This window comes from Chenopodium album, chromosome 21, assembly GCF_948465745.1.
Source record: "Chenopodium album chromosome 21, dcCheAlbu1.1, whole genome shotgun sequence".
NCBI lineage: Eukaryota > Viridiplantae > Streptophyta > Magnoliopsida > Caryophyllales > Amaranthaceae > Chenopodium > Chenopodium album.
This window is the reverse complement of record NC_137854.1, coordinates 23,391,908-23,411,866: the sequence shown is the minus strand read 5'-3', so window position 1 is coordinate 23,411,866 and position 19,959 is coordinate 23,391,908.

Below are 19,959 nucleotides of genomic sequence, written 5' to 3'. Positions count from 1 at the left end.
GACTGCTTAAGAAAGGTATTTTGAAAGAGAGAAAAGGTAGGCTAGTGTTTAGGCTAGAGCATAGAAGAGAAATGAGAGAATTATTTGATGCCCCGTACATCAGAAATGAGGGGTTATTTATAAGAAAAATGTGCTGAGGGAACACACGGAACCCTAAAATGACAGAAACCCTAGAACAGTATCCCGTGACACGGCAAAATGTACCGTGACAGGGGAAACTCCACCGTCGTACAGGAGAAAATCCCGTGACACGGTGTACATTTATGGGACGTGGGATATTTTTTGAAAGCGGGGAAGAATACGCGTTAGGGTTTACGCGGAAGAGACACGTAAAGTACCCGTGTCACTGTTGGTTTTCCCGTGCCACGGGAATTTGTACCGTCAGACGGGGAATGTTCCGTGACGCGGGATTACTTGTCGTGACACGAGACTGTTTTGTCCTTTTTCTGTCTAAATTCATTCGTAACCCTAAATTCGTTCAGCATTTTTTATGCCGATTGATAATTTTCGGGCCATTTTCAGTTTTATTAAAATTGGGCTAAAAATAAGAAAATGAGTAAAAGGAAATAAATAAAAGGTTTGGGCCAAAATAAATAAAACAGAAAAATGAAAAAAGGGTTTTGGGCTGAAATTAAAAATTATGCTTTTACCAAACACCAAGACTGATCCATGGACTATTCAGAAATACCAATTTAATACGATTTTTGAGCACTCCCGGGATTAAATACTAAACCCGACCAATGATGGCGGTGAAAGGTTTTTCATCATCGGGTTTGGTTTTGGGGAGACATTTTTAGGTGTCTACAGAAGCCCCCACTTTGACTGAGTTTGTAGAAATGTAAGTTTCGAAAACGATAGTCAAAGTAGTCGATAGGGACGGAGAATGATTTAAGACGTTTTGCGATCCTAAATCACTCTATATACGCCGATACCTGCAGAAGAATGTTAAATCCACAGGTAAAAGAGTAAAGGGATAGGATACATATCTGACACCAGTGTATCGGTGACAAATGATGCTAGGTATCTTCCTATGCTTGAAGGAATCCACCGGATGATGTTTCGCTGAAATGCTTTCCATGCCTGAGGATAGCCGAATGATGATTTTGGTAGCTTTCTATGCTTGAAGAAATTTACCGGATAACATTTTCCATGCTTGAGGAAAATCGACAGATGATTTTGGCAGTTTTCTATGCTTGAAGAAATCCACCGATAATGCTTTCCATTCTTGAGGAAAACCGACAGATAAACACTTTCCATGCTTGAGGAAAGTCGACAGATAAAAACTTTCCATGCCTGAGGAAAGCCGATGAATGAATACTTTCCATGCTTGAGGAAAGTCGATGAATGAAATAAGCGTTGACTTCTTCGTGCTTAGAGGTGACAACGACCGACAATTTTCCATGCTTGAGGAAAAATTTATCTATTGAAATTACAAGTCTCTGTGTATCGAGAACCTTGCGCTGGAATGATAGTGGTTCGATTGTCCCCGAACGTGGGTCGTAGATGATTTACCTTCAAGTCGACCTTTAACCGTCAGTTAGAATTTTCCGCGTAATTCCAGTGAAAAATTAACTGCTCAAAAGCTGCGGAAAATCGTACAATTTTAGTCAACAGAGCAAGGAATATTCGCTGCTAGCTTCGAGGAGTGTGCAGAACACGCGTGGGACCACCGTGTCACGAGGCTCCTCTGCCGTGACGGGGGATTTATTCCCGTCACGCGGTAACAAATCCCGTGACGCGTGATTTTCGGATCTGGTCAAACAGCTTGGATTGTTGTGCTTTTGACCAGCAAATGAAGACGCGCCACATCAGTAAAAACCGTTACGCGATAACGGGTACCGTGGCTCGAGAACGGAGTGCGTACAATGGCTATATTTTTTCTTTAAATTCGAGCTTCTGCTTAATCATTTTCAACATTTCACCATTTTCCTTGTTCATCTCTTCTCTATCTTTTCTCCATTTTTATTTTCTTGCTCACCAAACTTCACTGTGCCTCGGTTTATTTTTTCGGTGTACGTCCACCGTCACCGTGACACGGGTCCTCAAACCATTACACGGCGGTTTTGGCTGCTGTGCACTGCCTCGTTTCACTTGTTGCCGCTGCTGTTCGAAGCTTTTACTGCTGTTGCCGCCAGCCGAAGTCACCGCCGCTCTCACCGGAGCTCCGTCGACTCTTAGCTTCACCGTGACACGGGACCTGTGAACGGGTCACGGCGATTTTGACCGTGTCGCGACAGGCTTCACGGTTTTTCCAGCTTTTTGGAGCTCAAATCTCCACCAAATTTGCTCTTATTTTTTGCTACTTTCCCCATTTCCGATTCTCCACAAGGATCTATGTATGTTTCCCTTGATTTTGTGTCAAATTTGCTTCAAATGAATAATTTCATGTGAAAACCCTTAAAAATCAATTTGGGGATTTTTATTTTTGAGGTAATATGTCGCAATTATTGCCATGAATTTGCTTGTATATATATGTATGTGTGTTTGTGAGAAATTGGAGACAAAAATTGCATGATTTGGTGGAGAATTGAACAAAACACCATTTTTGGGTACTATTTCTTATGAAATCATGTTGTTGTTGCTCATGTTGTCTCTTTGCACTTGAAATGGTGAAATATTGGTATGCGATGATGTGTTGATCCATTATTTTTGTGCAATTTCGAAACATAATTTTGTGTATGTACTATATTGTCATGGAGAACATAGTATCATGCGGCTAGGAGAACTGTAGTATTAGTTTGTCATGGAGAAACTTAATACTAGTAATAATTCTATTATTTTGCTAATTTTTAGCCTTGAGGTAAAAATTTAGCGTATAACAGAAAATGCAACCGGAGGTAATTGAGAAGTCGTTTTTAAATAAATAAATAAATAAATAACTTAGAAAATGATGCTAAGCATTTAGATTTTTACTTTTGAAATAGCATGCCTAGACGGCGGGATTGCGATCTTTCCACACGTGGCCGGCGTCAGGCCTTTCGGGAGGACACTCCCACAGTTCCTGAGGGTGCAGAGGACAACGCCCTAGATACCGAGCCGCGCGCTTCTTCGAGTAGAGGTAGATGGGTCCCGCCTCCATGGACACCCGACCAGTTGGTTTTCTGTCGTGAGAACCACGTTTCTCACCGCCCACTTGCCGGCATAGTTGATGGTACGCTTCGCCATCATGGATCCGGAGCTGGAGATTTGATTCCTCGACTACATGAGGTTATCACGAGGGATCCTGTTACGAATGCCTTGTGGATATCTACTGGTTTAGTGGACTTCTATTCTGCGGTCGTAGGATTTCGCAGCCCCCGGGGTTGCGGCCCGACAGTTGTTCGTGCATTGTTGGAGTATTTCTGGGATACTACCAACACTTTTCATTTTTCTTGGGGGGAGATGACAGTGACCCCACTGGACTTCAGCATGATTACCGGTCTACGCGTCACCGACCAGGCCGTGCGACAGTCTCCCGACCTTAGCTGGGGGGCGCCTGAGGTAGTAGATCTGTTCGGCCCGGTCGTTCAGTATATTAGGACTCGGCCGGTACCTCGAGGTGGTCAGAGGAGCGGGCGATCAGAGCTGGCTTCCGTTCTGGCCCAGGGTTTTGACATGGAGGAGACTTCTCCCGAGCAGCGAGTGCAGATCTTCATTTTGATTCTGATTTCTATGACTCTTTCTCCTGATAGGAGTTCACGCGCGCTCGTTTGCTATCTTCCTTCTTTAGTCAGGATCGATGAGAAAGGATCCCTTAGCTGGGCTAGCGTTGGATATGCGGATCTTCTCTTGTCGCTACGTCATGGCTGCAGGCAGCTAAATGACTAGTCCCCCATGACTGTTTACGGCTTATGGAGAGTCTCGTTTGCTATCTTCCTTCTTTAGTCAGGATCGATGAGATAGGATCCCTTAGCTAGGCTAGCGTTGGATATGCGGATCTTCTCTTGTCGCTGCGTCATGGCTGCAGGCAGCTAAATGACCAGTCCCCCGTGACTGTTTACGGCTTATGGAGAGTCGTAGAGGTGATTATCTTTCCTTTTCTTGTTTTGTTCGAATCTGTTTGACTCATGTGCTCAAAGATTACTTTTTCATTGCAGCTTTGGTTCTATGAGTATTTCCCGGGATTGGCCCCTCGTCGACGTCGTGGAGCAATCCATGACTTCCCTGTTCGAGATAGCTGGCGTGACCGAGGCGAGTCACGAGTGGAGTCTGTCCCTATGCTGCGCGGGTTGTTACGCCGAGGCACCTCTTCTGTTGGTGTAAGAGTTAATTTTGCAGCCTATCATTCTTTATCTTGACTTCATTTTAAGCATCTTATTGCAACTTTTTGTGGTTTTCAGGTGGCTATTGACGTCCAGTATCGGCCTTGGGCTGGGATGACTGACCTTCCTGAGGCCCTGCAGCTTTTAGCGCGCCGTACTGTTTTTGTTAGTACTGGTCGCTTTGTTTGGTATCTTGGAGAGCGTGTCGTTCGCCAGCATAGTGATGATCGCTTTGTAGTGCCTTTGCCTCCACCAGAGTCGATGTTAGACTCACGCCTGCTCAGGGACTTGATAAACAGAGGAGAGCGGTTCACTTTTTCTTGGCAGGGTCTCGTGCACATGGAGGGTGATTACTCGCGGGACGTGCTTCCCTATTTGGCTCCTCCTCCCCGTCTTCCCGAGGTATGGTTTCTTTCGAGAATTTTATCACTAGTCTCTGTTTAAATCGTCGAATAACCTGATTATTCGATCGTATTTTCAAACGACTGTTCGCCCTGTGGGGAGGATTGAGGTACCACCTCAATCTGTCCGTTACCCGGGGCCTATTGGTATCACTGAGGACCACATTGCTGATGCGTCAGAGGGTTATAGACAGGTGCAGGAGTCTTTGCCTGACGTGTTTGAGCCGGTAAGCTTTTGATATATTTGTTCACACTTTTCAATACCTCTTGTTACTGATTTTCCTTTTCTTTGTTCTCAGCCTACACACCCGGAGATGATGGGATTCATGAAGCTGGTTGACGCCTTGAAGTATTGCATCATCAAGCTTCGGCCTGGCGCAAGTTTTCGAGGCGGTTTCAGTGATGTTCTTGATGTATGTTCACCTTTTTATTTTTACCATTTGTTCTATCTTCCGTCATTGACATCTTTGATTTCGTGTTTTTCAGGAGCGACAGAGGTCCCGATCGCGCTCAAGGCATAGAGACTCGGACGAGGGGGAGCCTAGTCATGGCAGACGATCTCCACAGGTTCGTCGGCATTCCCAGTCTCAGCGGGAGCCTCCGCTTTCTCAGCCGTCTCGTGAGGTTCTGTGGCAGCAGCCTCAGCCTTCCCAGCCATTTCAGCACTTTCAGGGTCAGTGGCAGCAGCATTCATTTTCACAGCCTTCACAGTCTGAGTTCACTTCAGTCATCACTCCTGTGGATCGGGGCTTATATTCAGCTCCATTGTCAGGGGGAATACCTTCACCGGTGCCTGGCTTGTTTTCAGTTCCACTGTCTGGGACGATGATTTCACCGACGCTTCCTACTTCATGGAGTCAGTCTACGCCGTTTACCAGCTGGACGGGCCCTGCTTTGACCATGTCTTCTACTGGAGTTATTGGGACTAGTAGGGACACTACTCCTCGTACTCGGATGATGGAGGGACTCTTTGGTTCTCAGCCCCCGTATACTCAGGATACTCAGGCTGGAGATGATACTGATAGTAGTTCTAGAGATTTTTGACCGAGGGTTTATATTTGTACTTTGCTTGATGACACTTGACACTATCTATGTAGTATGACTTACTTTGTATATTTTATTCACACTCTATGCTTTTTATTTTATTTAATGTGTATGTTAGTGTGTGCTTGAGACTGATTGTGTGTGACTGTGTGTTTATTAACGACGCGAAAAAATACCGTTATTTTTCGTAAGTGGAGGGTACCGACCTTCTCCCAAAAGAAAAAAACAAAAGAAAAGAAAGAACTTTCCCAGAATAAAAATGGAGCGAGTTTAATAACTTCCCCAAAATAAAATGAAAAATAAAATGGAGCACATTTAGCAACTTCCCCAAAAATAAGATAAAATAAAAAGGAGTAGATAAAATAAAACAAAGCAAATAAAAATAAGATAAAATAAAAAACTTCCCAAAAAAATAAAAATAAAAGGGAGAATTTTATTGGGAATAAAACTCTCGAAATAAGAGTGGAAGATAAACGGTAAACAAAAATATCCGGAAAAATAGGTCAGGGATAAAAAAAAAAAAAAAAAAAGCGTGTGCGCACCGTGACACGATATATTGTACCGTGTTACAATAAAATGTCCCGTGACCACGGTGGGAATTCCCGTGTCACGATGGATATTCCCGTGGCACGGGAATAAAAAAACTTGCAGCCGCGTTTTATACACGTGTAACTTGATAAATTTTTCCACGTTCCGCCCCTTTTCGCCTATAAAATACGACCCATAATTCATGATATGCATAATTACAAAATACAAAATAATTAGAATTTTATATTTCAATAATAATGTCTCAGAATTTTGATAACATATTGCGTGATTGGTCATATTCTTTGACTGCAGCTGACAAAAGAGAATTGGAGTTGTTTTATGTGAGAGGTTTATTAGCCCTGAGACATGTCGCGATTGAACATGATTTTCTGAGGGCAGCCTTAGATTACTGGAGTCCAGAAACTCATTGCTTTAAGTTTGATTATGATGAACTCTGCCCTCTGCCAGAGGAATTTGGTGCCATCTTTGGCTTTCCTGCTAGGAATCTCGTTGCCATGCCTACTCTGCGCGAATACTATTACCAGGATTTTGAACGTCATTTGAATTTGAGAGATCCTGATTTGAATAGGATTGTGTGCGGTAATGAAGTAGATCTAGAAAATCTTACAAATTTATATTTTAATCGTCCTATCTCTGAGTCATATCATGTATACCGTAGAAGGGCTTATATTTTTTGCATGTTTAGCAAGCTTTTATTTGCAAACGGTAGGGTAGGACATGCTTGTTTAGCGTCTGTGCTTGAACATGTTGAATCTGGAAGATCCCCTATGCCTACTTGCCTTGGAGAAACTTTGCGCGGCCTTGACGAAGCAAAATCTGACCGGAAAGCCATCAGGAAGGGCTCACTAGTACTGCTGTAGGTAAAGACGGCCTCTGATTAATTCCCGTGACACCTGGCAGGCACCGTGTCACGGTAAAGTTCTCCCGTGACACGGTGCAGTCTGCCGTGTCACGGTGGAAAATCTGCTTTTTTTCTTTTTTTCTTTTTTTTTTATTTTTTTTATTTATTTTTTTATTTTTATTTTTTTTACGGAACTGACTCCTCCCCCGACGATATTGAAAAATATGGTCCCAATGATCTAGTTCGAAGGAAGAAAAATTACTCTGCAAACATGTCGTATGATGATTGGAAGGTGTTCTTTGCAAAGAGAGAATTTTCCATTCGATGGGTGGTGCCTTGGTGGAGACTTACTAGGATGGTTGGGACGCATGATACACCGTATTGTCGTATTCCTAGTATATCAAAGTTGACTTTTTATTGTCCTTCTCGAGTGATGCGACAATATGGACTTGAACAAGTAATTCCACGCTATAATGATAGTCCTCGTGAAGTATCATTGCATGAAAGTAATGTTCACAAGTATGAGTTCTATTGGATTGCAAGACCTATGTGGACCGTTTCTGCGAGTGATCAAGCTCCTCCCCCCTTATCTAGTGCATACAAGGCATGGTTGAATCCTCGAAGTAGAAGGGAGAGGTTTGGATCACGTAAATTTGATATGAAGGAACTACTTGGAAGTAAGAAGGCGCCCCCTAAAGATCGTCTTGGTCCGAGAACACAAGGAGTTGAGTTTAAAACTCCTATAATGCCTAAGAAAAAGACTTATGTGAAAGGAAAGGGTAAAGAAAAGATGGTTTATAGGGAAAAGCAACCTAAGAACTATAAGAGGGATGAAAGGGGTGAGAGTTCGACAAGAGGTGTGACGGTTCGGGCTACAAGCGACACACTAATGGTGAAGGCCGACTTGGTGGACAAGAAAGATGAAGCTTCAAAAGTGAAGAAGGATTAGACCAATATTGCTTTGCTTTTATGATTTTAAGTTTAATTTTTAAATAAGGCGTATGATGCCAATTATTGTAGCCACATTTATTTCAATAATAATAGCATATTTATTTTTGCCGTAATTAAAAATTACAATGACTCTCTCTCTTTTTTTTTTAATCTGAGTCTAGAAGTCGGAAGCAATGGAAGAATAATAATAATTATCAAATAGAGTATTTGAGAAGCCACAAAAATAATGAAATTTACAACATCTGCATTTCCGTGTCACGGAAAAAATCTGCCGTGTAACGGTATATCATGGTGTGTCACGGTGAAAATTGGTGTGTCGTAGTTGCAGTTTGAGTGGAGCAGCGTTGATAATCAAAGACAGGTCTGCCGTGACGCAGTATTTTCTGCCGTGACTCGGTAATTTCTGCCGTGTCACGGTGGGTTTTGCCGTGTCACGGTAGATTTCACCGTGTCACGGTGGATTCTCCGTTGTAATTTCGTTGCGTTTTTCTGCCTTGTGTGCCATATTTAATCGACGAAGAAGGGATTTTTGTTTTTAAAGTGGTCGGGCCCCCTTGAGGGGTTGCCTACGTATCCTTAAAAAGGAATCAGGCCAAACGTAGCTCTATTGGGTCATGAACCCATGCAACTAAGCATAAAACTTCTTGAGTTGATCCAAATTGTTAAGTTGTGGAACCCATTACCATCCATGTCTACCAATTGTGCTGCTCCGCCAGACAAAATAGATTTGACAATATATGGACCTGACCAGTTCAGTCTAAATTTCCCTCTTGGATCGAGCACGTTTTTGCGAAGTGCTTTAAGTACCAAATCACCTTCCTTGATATTCCTAGTCTTGACTTTTTTATTAAAATGTCGTGCCATACGCTGTTGGTAGGTTTGGACATGATGCAAAGCTGCCAAGCGTTTTTCGTCAAGTAAGACTAGTTCATCATATCTCGCTCTAATCCAGTCGACTTCATCTAATTGGCTTTCCAATGCAATTCGTAGAGAGGGGATTTCAAGCTCTATTGGTTGTACGGCTTCAACTCCATAAACCAAAGAGAATGGGGTAGCCCCCGTTGATGTACGAACAGAAGTTCGATAACCCCAAAGGGCGAAATGTAGCTTGCTCGGCCAATCCTTATAATTCTCCGTCATCTTTTCGATGATAATTTTCACATTTTTGTTAGCCGATTCGACTGCGCCATTTGTTTGTGGTCTGTAGGGCGATGATTTGTGATGCTTGATGTGATATTTCTTTAGTAACTCTGCACACTCGGCTTGGAAGTGTGTCCCATTGTCACCGATCATTTCGTGAGGTACCCCATAGCGGCATATGATATTTTTCTCAATGAATTGAGCCACATGTTTTGTCGTTAACTTAGCATATGAGGCAGCTTCGACCCATTTAGTGAAATAGTCGATTGCCACGAGGATGAATTCATGTCCTCCTTGCCCTGGTGGCGTTATTTTGCCGATGATGTCGATACCCCAAGTAGAGAAAGGCCATGAGGAAGTGTATGTGTAAAGAAGCGAAGGTGGAACGTGCTGTAGATTTGCGTAGACTTGACACTTCATACATTTCTTGACGTATTCGTGACAATCTCTCTCCATAGTAGTCCAATAATACCCTTGTCGTTGAATCTTTTGGACTAACATCTTAGCATTCATATGCGTTCCACATATTCCGGCATGAAGGTTCTCCATGGTCTTATATGTTTCTTTCCCGGCTATGCACAAGAGATTTCTCCCTAGCGTAGTCCTTTTGTGGAGTTCTCCCCTGATGAGCACATAATGTGAGGCCAGGAGCCTCAAAGCACGGCGTGCCCTTTTATCAGTATTAGGAGGGTATTCACCCTTGGTCACATAGTTAAGGATATCCATATTCCATGGTTCTTCATCTTCTTCTTGTGACTCTTGTTCATCATCAAGTGCGTGAACATAGGCTGGCTCATATCTTCGCTCTATAGTTAGCGGCATCCTGATTGTGTCCGTTGGAATGCGCACCATTGATGCTAACTTTGCCAGTGCGTCAGCAAATTGATTTTCTTCTCTAGGCAAGTACGTATATTACACTTCATCTAGTTGCTCCGTGAGAGTTTCCAGATGAGCTTGATATGTAGCGAGACTTTCACTTCTCACCTTCCATCTCTTAGAGGTCTGGTTAATGATTAGTGATGAATCACCGTAAATTCTGAGCTTCTTAATTCCCAAGGCCACCGCTGTTTCTAATCCTAAAATGCATGCTTCACACTCTGCGGCATTGTTGGTGACATCAAAGTCGAGTTTCATGGAAATTGGGATGTGCTCTTCACTAGGTGATACGAGAAAGACCCCTACACCACATCCTCTTTGGTTTGAAGCTCCATCGAAATAGAGCGTCCATCTATCATCTTCAGTCATAAGTAAATCCTCGTCAGGGAAATCATACTCATCTTCTTCTTTCTCAACTTCTTCAAGTGGAAAGTCCGCTAGGAAGTCAGAAACCGCAGAACCCTTGATGGCCTTTTGTGGTACGAATTTTAAGTCAAACTGAGCAAGGTTGACTATCCATCTTGACAACCTACCATTGACTGTTGCTTTTTCGAACAAGTATTTGAGAGGAGCCATCTGGGACATGACATGTACTGTATGAGTAAGCATGTAATGCCTTAATCTTGTGCAGTCCACACAAGTGCGAGACACAACTTCTCAAGTAATGTGTATCGTGTCTCATATCCTTGAAGTTTCTTGCTCAAATAGTAGATTGCATTCTCCTTGCTTTCAATCTCTTGTGCTAGCATTGCCCCCATCGTTTCTCTTGTGACCGTAAGGTAGAGTCGAAGAGGAAAGTCAGGCATTGCTGGTGCTAGCACAGGTGGGTTTGACAGGTACTCTTTGATCTTGTCAAAAGCTTTTTGGCAATCGTCATCCCACGTCACTGGAACATTTTTCTTGAGCTTTTTGAATATAGGTTCGCATATCGCCGTGAGTTTGGATATGAACCTACTTATGTATTGCAATCTTCCAATAAAGCCTCAAAAATATCCTTCTCAGACTTGGGTGGTGGCATGGCCATGATTGCTTTGACTTTCATGGGATCTATTTCAATTCCTCGAGAACTGATCACATAGCCATGCAATTTGCCTGATGTAACTCCGAATGCACACTTTGCCGGATTTAATCTCATGTTATACTTGCAGAGTCTTTCAAAGAACTTGCCAAGTGCAATGATGTGGCCTGGGCGATCTTTTGATTTGACGATCATATCATCAACATAGACTTCCACCTCTTTATGCATCATATCATGTAACAATGCTGTGGCTGCTCTTTGGTAGGTGGCACCCGCGTTTTTCAACCCGAATGGCATTACCGTATAGCAATATGTTCCCCACTGTGTGATGAATGTGGTTTTCTCCATGTCTTCCTCGGCCATAAGCACTTGGTTATATCCAGCGTAACCATCCATGAAGGAAAGGAGTGCATGGTTTGCTGTGTTGTCGACCAGAATGTCAATGTAAGGTAGAGGGAACCCATCTTTTGGACTTGCTTTGTTGAGATCCCTGTAATCAATACACATTCTGACCCTTCCATCCTTTTTTGGGACTGGAACCACGTTAGCTATCCATTCCGGATATTTGGACACTTTGATGAAACCTCCAGCTAGTTGCTTTCTGATTTCTTCATTGATCTTGAGAGCCACATCCGGCTTCATACGACGCAACTTTTGCTTGACGGGCTTCATACCTGGAATGAGTGGTATCGTATGTTATGCAATATCCCTGTTAATACCTGGAATGTCTTGGTAAGACCAAGCAAATACATCAACAAATTCACTAAGTAAGTTAATTAACTCTTTGCGTTCTTCTTGACTTAGTGTTAATCCAATTTTTACTTCTTTGGTAATCGTATCATTAGAAATATTGATTGTTTCTGTATCTTCGATAATTGCCGTTTTATTATCATGTTCTTCCATTGCTTTTATTATTTCTTTGTCATTTTTATCATTAGCAAAGCAATATTGATCAGGGTTAGGGGAATGACACACATCGTAAGCAAAGGTACTCATTTCATTGAAATCATTGGTCATTACATCAAGGAGGGCAAGGTCAGCTGCGACCTCGCCAGAATTATTTGGAAAAGAAAGGGAAGACTCAACAAGAGGCTCAGCACTAGAGGGAACTACAGAAAAGGACTCGATAGCAGAAAGGGGGTCGGCCTTAGGTCCTAAGGGTTCATTAACAGACTCAAACTCGAACTCGAACCTAGACGATTCAGGTTCATCAAACATGGGGCCTTCGCCAGCGGTTACTTCAAGTTTTTCTCCATTTGGCATGGTAACCTTCACCGTCTTGCTCCATCCTTTCAGAGCACCATCAGCTTGACATGACCGCTTGAATGAGCGCAGAGTCGTCATTGTTGGTGGGGCTAGGTTCATTCTTTTCCAACCCGAAAAGAAGACTAATGTTCATATCATCGGAACCTGGGCTGGTTGGTTCTTCAGCTGTTGAGGAGACATCACCTTCGTCAATGAAGTCACAATCCATGAACACCTCAAAACCTGGTTCACGCTTCCCCTTGTAGATGAAAGGTTCAGGAAATTCGTAGCACGGGAAGTTCTCTCCTTCCTTGACGAATTGACCATTGAGCGTGTGGGGATAGGGATTTATAGCCATCTCCTTGTTCTCTTTTTGAGCTGCGTTCTGAGCAACCATCTTGATCATAGCTTGCTTCATATCTTCCTTTGTTGGTATGAATCCCAGGCCAAAGGTGTCCTTCTTTAACAAGCCTGGATGGCCCCAAAGTTCAGCTATCCTCTTTTTGATGCCAAGGGTCATCCCAGGGAAATGCCCTTGTTTCTTCACAATTGCATTAATATTGTCTTTAGAATAGGGGCCACACTCGAGGTGGCACTTCTCGTCTTCCTCAATCATAAGCACATCTTCTAGAGAAAACCCCCAGAGGTCCTCATCTTCCTCATCATGCTCAACATGAACGATAGGGGTATCAATGACTTGAATACGCATGGGAGAGGCATCAATGATGATCAGAACTCCTCCAACTATAGCCTTGACTTTCTGGTGCAATGATGATGGGATCGCCTTCAACTCATGAAGCCAAGGGCGACCTAACAATAGATTGAAAGAAGCCTTGATGTCCACCACCTAAAACTTGGTGCGATGTTCAATGGCTCCAGTAGTGATATTCAACATGATAGTACCCACGGCTTGACGGCGAGTATTATCATAAGCTCAGATTCCCTGAGTAGAGGGAATTAATTCTTCATCTTTTAAGCCCAACTTCTTTGCAGTGCGCAACGGGCATACATTGATTGCTAAGCCATTATCAACTAGGCTCATGGGAATATTCATTTGCCTACACACCATAGTAAGGTGTAGGGTTTTGTTATGTTGATCCCCTTCCGGGGGTAAATCCTTGTCAGAAAAGGAAATCAAGTTGCTAGGACATGGCAATTCAGTAGTGAGAAAGCTGACTAGTCCTTGAGGAGTCATGTCACTATCAACTCCTATCTTCACAAGAGCATTCATCACAGCCTTCCGATGCTCATGAGACGTGGCCAACAGCTTCCAAACATTCATTTCCACCTTGGTCTTTTGCAATTGTTTGATCACATCGTTGCTTACAGGGTCGATGGGATCAATTATTGGTTGTGCTTGCGGTGGAGGTGTGGATGGGGTAGGTTGCTGTAACCTTCCAACTCTAGTGAGAACCTTGACTTCAGGATCTCCCCAAACATTCGCTATCTTTCAGATTGACAGCGGCAAGAGATGAACAAACTATATCTTTGAGATAGACGTCTTCATCATCGCTATCCCAAATCTCGTTAACTTCTTCACAGCTTGAAATATAAACAACTTCTGGTAAAGGTTCATCCACAGGTTGGATGAGTATTGACGGATCAAAGGAGACTTCATCTCCCGTGATGGCAAAAGCATCAGAAAGAGGACATGTTTGAATATTAGGCTTCTTGCCCCCTTGAGGGACAGGAAGTTGATTAGCATCAATCAAGTCCTGGATCGCATCCTTCAACTTCCAACACTTTTCAGTAATATGACCTTTGCCTTGATGGAATTTGCAATGAGCATTGGGGTCATAGCTAGCAGTTCTATTCTCTAGTCGAGGTTCTGGAAAAGGTCCAATTGGCATAATCAGTCCTTGACTATGCAAACGATCAAAAGCAGCATCATAAGTCATTCCTAAAGGTGTGTAAACCCTCCTTGGCCTTTGGAACCTCTGAGGAGCAGCATTGAGAGCCAGCACATCATTGATATTGACATTGTTGGTAGCATTATTGGGCTTGGAAGACGAAGAAGAAGGACTGTCGTTCTTCTTATTTTTCCAAGTGTTGTTGTTATTATTGTTGTTGCTACCAGCAGTCTTCATCAGTTCATCTTCGATATTGATTCCAATATCATATACAGCTTCAAAAGTGTTCAGTGGTAGGAATTTCAAGTGTTTCTTATACTTCTGAGTCAGATTTGCAATAAACAGGCAAACCATCTCTTTCTCCTTGGGAGGATCCACCAAGAGTGTAGCTGTTTCCTTCCACTTGCTTTAATAAGTAGTGAAGCCTTCATTCTCTTTCTGTTTGAGAATGGAGAGTTCACGTTCAGAAGTTTTAGTTTGGATGTTACACTTGTAGCGGTTCATGAAACTTTCAGTAACGTCCTCCAAAGTTGCAACGTGCTTGGATTCCAAAGAGTAGAACCATTGTTGACAGGCATGCTCCAGGGAAAGAGGGAACACAGTAGGGAAGAGTGTAACATCTAACCCCTTAAGAGCCATAGTTTCAGAAAAGGCTTTCAAGTGAAACATAGGGTTATCAGTAGGCTTGAACTTGGGAATGTCAGCAGTGGAAAACTTCTCAGGGAGCCTATCCCTTATGTTCAGAGAAGTGGAAAGTTGTTCTACATAGGTGAACACCTCAGAGATCTCACTCATTTGTTCTCTGATTTTGTCTATCGCAGCTACAGCGGCATTGCTTTGATTGTTCTGTTCTACCGTGTGAACCCTGGTAGTGAGTGCTTCCATCATAGCAGATAACCTGTCAATGGCATGGTTAAGGTTTTCCATATCTTCCTTAGTGGCCAGTGGTTGAAAGTAAATGGGAGATGGATTTCGTGGGGATGCTTGTGGTGGTTTTCTTGTACGCCTCTTATGTTGTTGAGGTAGCGACTCAAACTGTAACAGTCTACCCCTGCTTCTTGACCAAGTGTTGTGACATTGAAATAAACACACATTTAATGACTAGACTTATCCTTGACCCATCTGGAAAATAAGAAGGGAAAGAAGAAAAAAAAGTTTTGAAAACAAAGAAAGCATGTACGGGAGGATACCATCCGACTTACTCCTAAAAAAACGGAAAAAAGACGCAAGACTTCCCTAATGTACGGTCACGAACAAAATAATGTATGACTCGAGGAAAAGTGTGTGAACTCGACACGACTTGTGAGTGATTAAGTGAGGTTATGGACACGTGTTATGACCGTACATCTATACACGACACCAAGCTGGACACATAAACCACATTCGTACGCACATAGAACCAAAAAAGGACTGACGGGACATTTTCCTAGGCACCGTGTCACGGTGCTGACTGTCGTGACACGGTACAGTCCACCATCAGACGGTAGAAGATCCCGTGTCACGGCACTGTTCACCGTGTCACGGCAGATTTGCTGTGACGCGGTGCTCAGTTCTAGGCCTTTTTGTGACGTTTTTCCAGATTTTAATCGATTTTATGGTCCGTACTAATCACTAAGTGGAAATAAAAACCCTCGGTCATAGATTAGTCCAAAAACAAAATGAACAAACACATGTGGGTTAGTACCAAATAAACCACGTAGCATTTAGTCACGATGATGCAAAAAGTTCTCAATCTAAGGTCAAGTTCTACGTTCGACTATGGTCAAGCTTTGGGTGTCAAAAGGGTACCATGGTTAAGAGTTTGGACGCGTTAGCAAGGCAGCCTCCCTTGAGGGTGTATGCCAATGGGCGGCTCCGCGAGTTCGTGATGAAATCGAACTTGACTCCATGGTTTGGGTGGATTTAATAACTCGGATGAACCCTTATTTCCATGAGCGTTTTTGGGTTGATAGAGCTTAAATCCCCCGGGGCTAAGACGTTTGTAGAACACATACGGTTTTTCAGAAAAAACGAAGGAAGTCGACTGTGAGAAGGGAAAAATAAGCCACCGGACTGATTTTAGGACTGCCGTGACACGGCAGAAATTCCCGTTTCACGGTACAGTGTACCGTCAGACGGTACATTGTACCGTGACACGGCAGACTCTACCGTGACACGGCAGACTCTACCGTGACACGGCAGACAGAAAACCTGACTGGTGCCCTGTTTTTCTTCGTACGCAATCAAGTTGTTCAATTTTTCCTACGGGACAGATCTAAATTCGACGTTAAAACGTCTATGCTTATGCAAAAATGCCAAATTAATCACAGGATTATTTTTCAAGAATCTTTCAAGTCTCATCCACTCATCTGGATTAAATACCGATCACTCAAATCGATAAATAACCAAGAATCCTCCCTAGTGGAGTCGCCAAATTGTAGGCGTCGTTTGAAGTGCGCCTACGTTAAAGCATGTTGTGAATATGCTTGGAACTCATAGGAAGTGGGAATTGACATATACGATTAAAGGACACGATTAGGAACAAGGAAAGTAGGGAGCCGCCAACAAGTTTTTAAGGAACTTGTAAACCGTTCACGGATCATAAAAGGCAACCACGAAAAGGGACAACGATAGGCAACAACGATTGACCCGTGAAGGTTACACCCCATTCATAATCCATGAGATTACTAACTCCATATGGTTCGGAACCACGAAAGGAGGATCGGGGATGATGGTAAGAAGTGAGTCATGGAGTCACATTCGCCCGTATTGGCCTCTACTCGATTCTTATATCGAAAAGCATTCCTGTGATCTCAAAGGCATACAAACAAAATTCAAATTCGCTCCAAACTATTATTATGCTAAATTGGTTTAATATTAATGCAACACATAATTCTAATTATTAATGATCACTTTGATTTAATAGTAAGATTAAAAGGAACCTAAGCCGGTTGTCCAAATTATCTTATTAGTCGTGATTTTCAAATACATATTCCCTTTAACATGAAATATGGTGATCATAAAATATAGACATTAATAAACATTAATTTTGGAAGCAATATAGCAACAAATCCAACAATATAAAACCGTTAGAAAAATAATAGAAATAAAAGGAACATGATTCCTTACTTTGATTTTGTTTGCTTGCTACTATAAAAACAATAAACGCGTTAGTAACTTCAAGGAAAATAATTAAACAATAATTAAAATGGAATTTAATTAAATTAAATTAAATGAGAATTGATTTGGGGCCAAACCCTCAAACAGTTCGACCTTTCACGCCGTGGTTTAAGGATAGAACCCCGGGTAAAGTACGGACTCCTTGGAGTGCTTAAGGAAGGTATTTTGAAAGAGAGAAAAGGTAGGCTAGTGTTTAGGCTAGAGCATAGAAGAGAAATGAGAGAATTTTTTGATGCCCCGTACATCAGAAATGAGGGGTTATTTATAGGAAAAATGTGCCGAGGGAATACACGGAACCCTAAAATGACAGAAACCCTAGAACAGTATCCCGTGACACGGCAAAATGTACCGTGACACGGGAAACTCCACCGTCACACGGGAGAAAATCCCGTGACACGGTGTACATTTATGTGACGCGGGATATTTTTGGAAAGCGGGGAAGAATACGCGTTAGGGTTTACGCAGAAGGGACACGTAAAGTACCCGTGTCACTGTTGGTTTTCCCGTGCCACGGGAATTTGTACCGTCAGACGGGGAATATTCCCGTGACGCGGGATTACTTGCCGTGACACGGGACTGTTTTGTCCTTTTTCCGTCTAAATTCATTCGTAACCCTAAATTCTTTCAGCATTTTTTATGCCGATTGATAATTTTCAGGCCATTTTCAGTTTTATTAAAATTGGGCTAAAAATAAGAAAATGAATAAAAGGAAATAAATAAAAGGTTTGGGCCAAAATAAATAAAACAATAAAATGAAAAAAGGGTTTTGGGCTGAAATTATAAACTATGCTTTTACCAAACACCAAGACTGATCCATTGACTATTCAGAAATACGAATGTAATATGATTTTTGAGCACTCCCGGGATTAAATACTAAACCCGACCAATGATGGCGGTGAAAGGTTGTTCATCATCGGGTTTGGTTTTGGGGAGACATTTTTAGGTTTCTACAACTACCAAATTCACCAAATTTCAATTTCTCACTTCTTTCCAACAAAACCAATTCCAAGCCAATCAACAACACCAATAATCCAAGGAAAACTCCTTTCAAACAATTCAAGAGCAACCAAGAGACCAATACCAACAATCACAACATACTACCCAAATTCCAAAAATCCAATTCACAATTTATCAACCAAAGATGATGAGAAACGCTACAAAATCAACAAACAATACAATGTTATGCAAAATCAATCAATAAACATCATAAAATCACATCCAATATCAAGATCAAGCATCAAAAATAACAAAACCCATACTACACTATTCATGCTCATACAAAATTTTAATCTATGCAAAATTATGATATAATTGACAAAATTAAAGTAAGGATTATTGATTATACCATAAAAGAAGCAAGATTAACCAAATTTGAGCCACCAATTTCAATCCCAAACAAAAGCCCCAAATTTCGGTCACCAAGTGTAGGAGAGAGAGTGAGTGAAATTTGGGTCAAATTGTGAGGAATTTTGAGTGTAGGAAGGTTTGTGAGTGATTTTGAGTGAAAATGGAGTGATTTTAGTGAAGAATTGAGGGATTTTAGATGGTGAATGAGGAGGTTTGAGGTACGCACAAGGAGGAGGGTTTGAGGGGGTTGTTCGTGAGGTAGAAGATGAAGGATGATGAAATGAAGGGAAGAAGAAGGAGGAAAGAAGATAAAGGGACACGGCAGCAGGACGTGCGGCCGCACCTGCTACTGGTGCGCCCGCACACACCTCGTGTGCGGTCGCACCTCGCACCGATCTTTCTTTTTTTCCTCTTATTTTTGATACTTACTGCCTGTTTGGGTGCGCACATAAATCATGATGGTGATGAGGAACACCATAGGCAGTAGCTAAAATCATTTTTAAAGATCTCAAAGTTGAAAATTCATGTGCTCACCACAAAAATTCACTAAGTATCAATTTCCTCCAACTTTCAAAACACGAATTTCCTATCTTACCTCTCTAAAATTCTTACCCCTTTTACCTCATATTTCGATTAGAATCGAACAAAATATGATATGTGCCACGAACACCTTCCATTCACCATTCATTCTTGAAGAAATCCAATCCCGCAAAATTCATCCTAAAAATCCAAACAAGTAGAAAAGTGAAAGAAAGACAAGGTAATAAAAGAAACAATAACAAGAAAATTCAAAAATCAAAAGGAAAAGTTAGAGTCTCCGGGTTGCCTCCCGGGAAGTGCTTGCTTAAGGTCCTAATTAAGCTCGACCCTTCCTCCAAATCATGGAGGTTCAAAGAACACCACCTTCTTCAAGGTAGTTGAAGGAGCAAAATCTTCTTCAATCTTGAGCAACTTCTCATCGTTGCTTGATGAAACCTCCACAAAATTCTTTTCAAATTCATTCTTCTCTTTTCTCAACTTCTTTCTTTTTCTCAATTTCTTCGAATCACGAGCCTTTTTCTTCGGCTTGACTTCAACATCCTTAACCATGGAAGCTTTCTCTTCATCTTGAGAATTAAGTTCAAACCAATTTGGAATCTCAATTTCCTTCTCATCCTTTAGCTTTGGAATCACAATTTCTTCTTCACTAACCTTCATGCTATCAAAACTTGCAAAAACATCATCAACATTCTCAAGAGCATTGTTAGTAGAAGAATCAACCATGCACACATCATCAATAGAACGATAAATTCTAGCA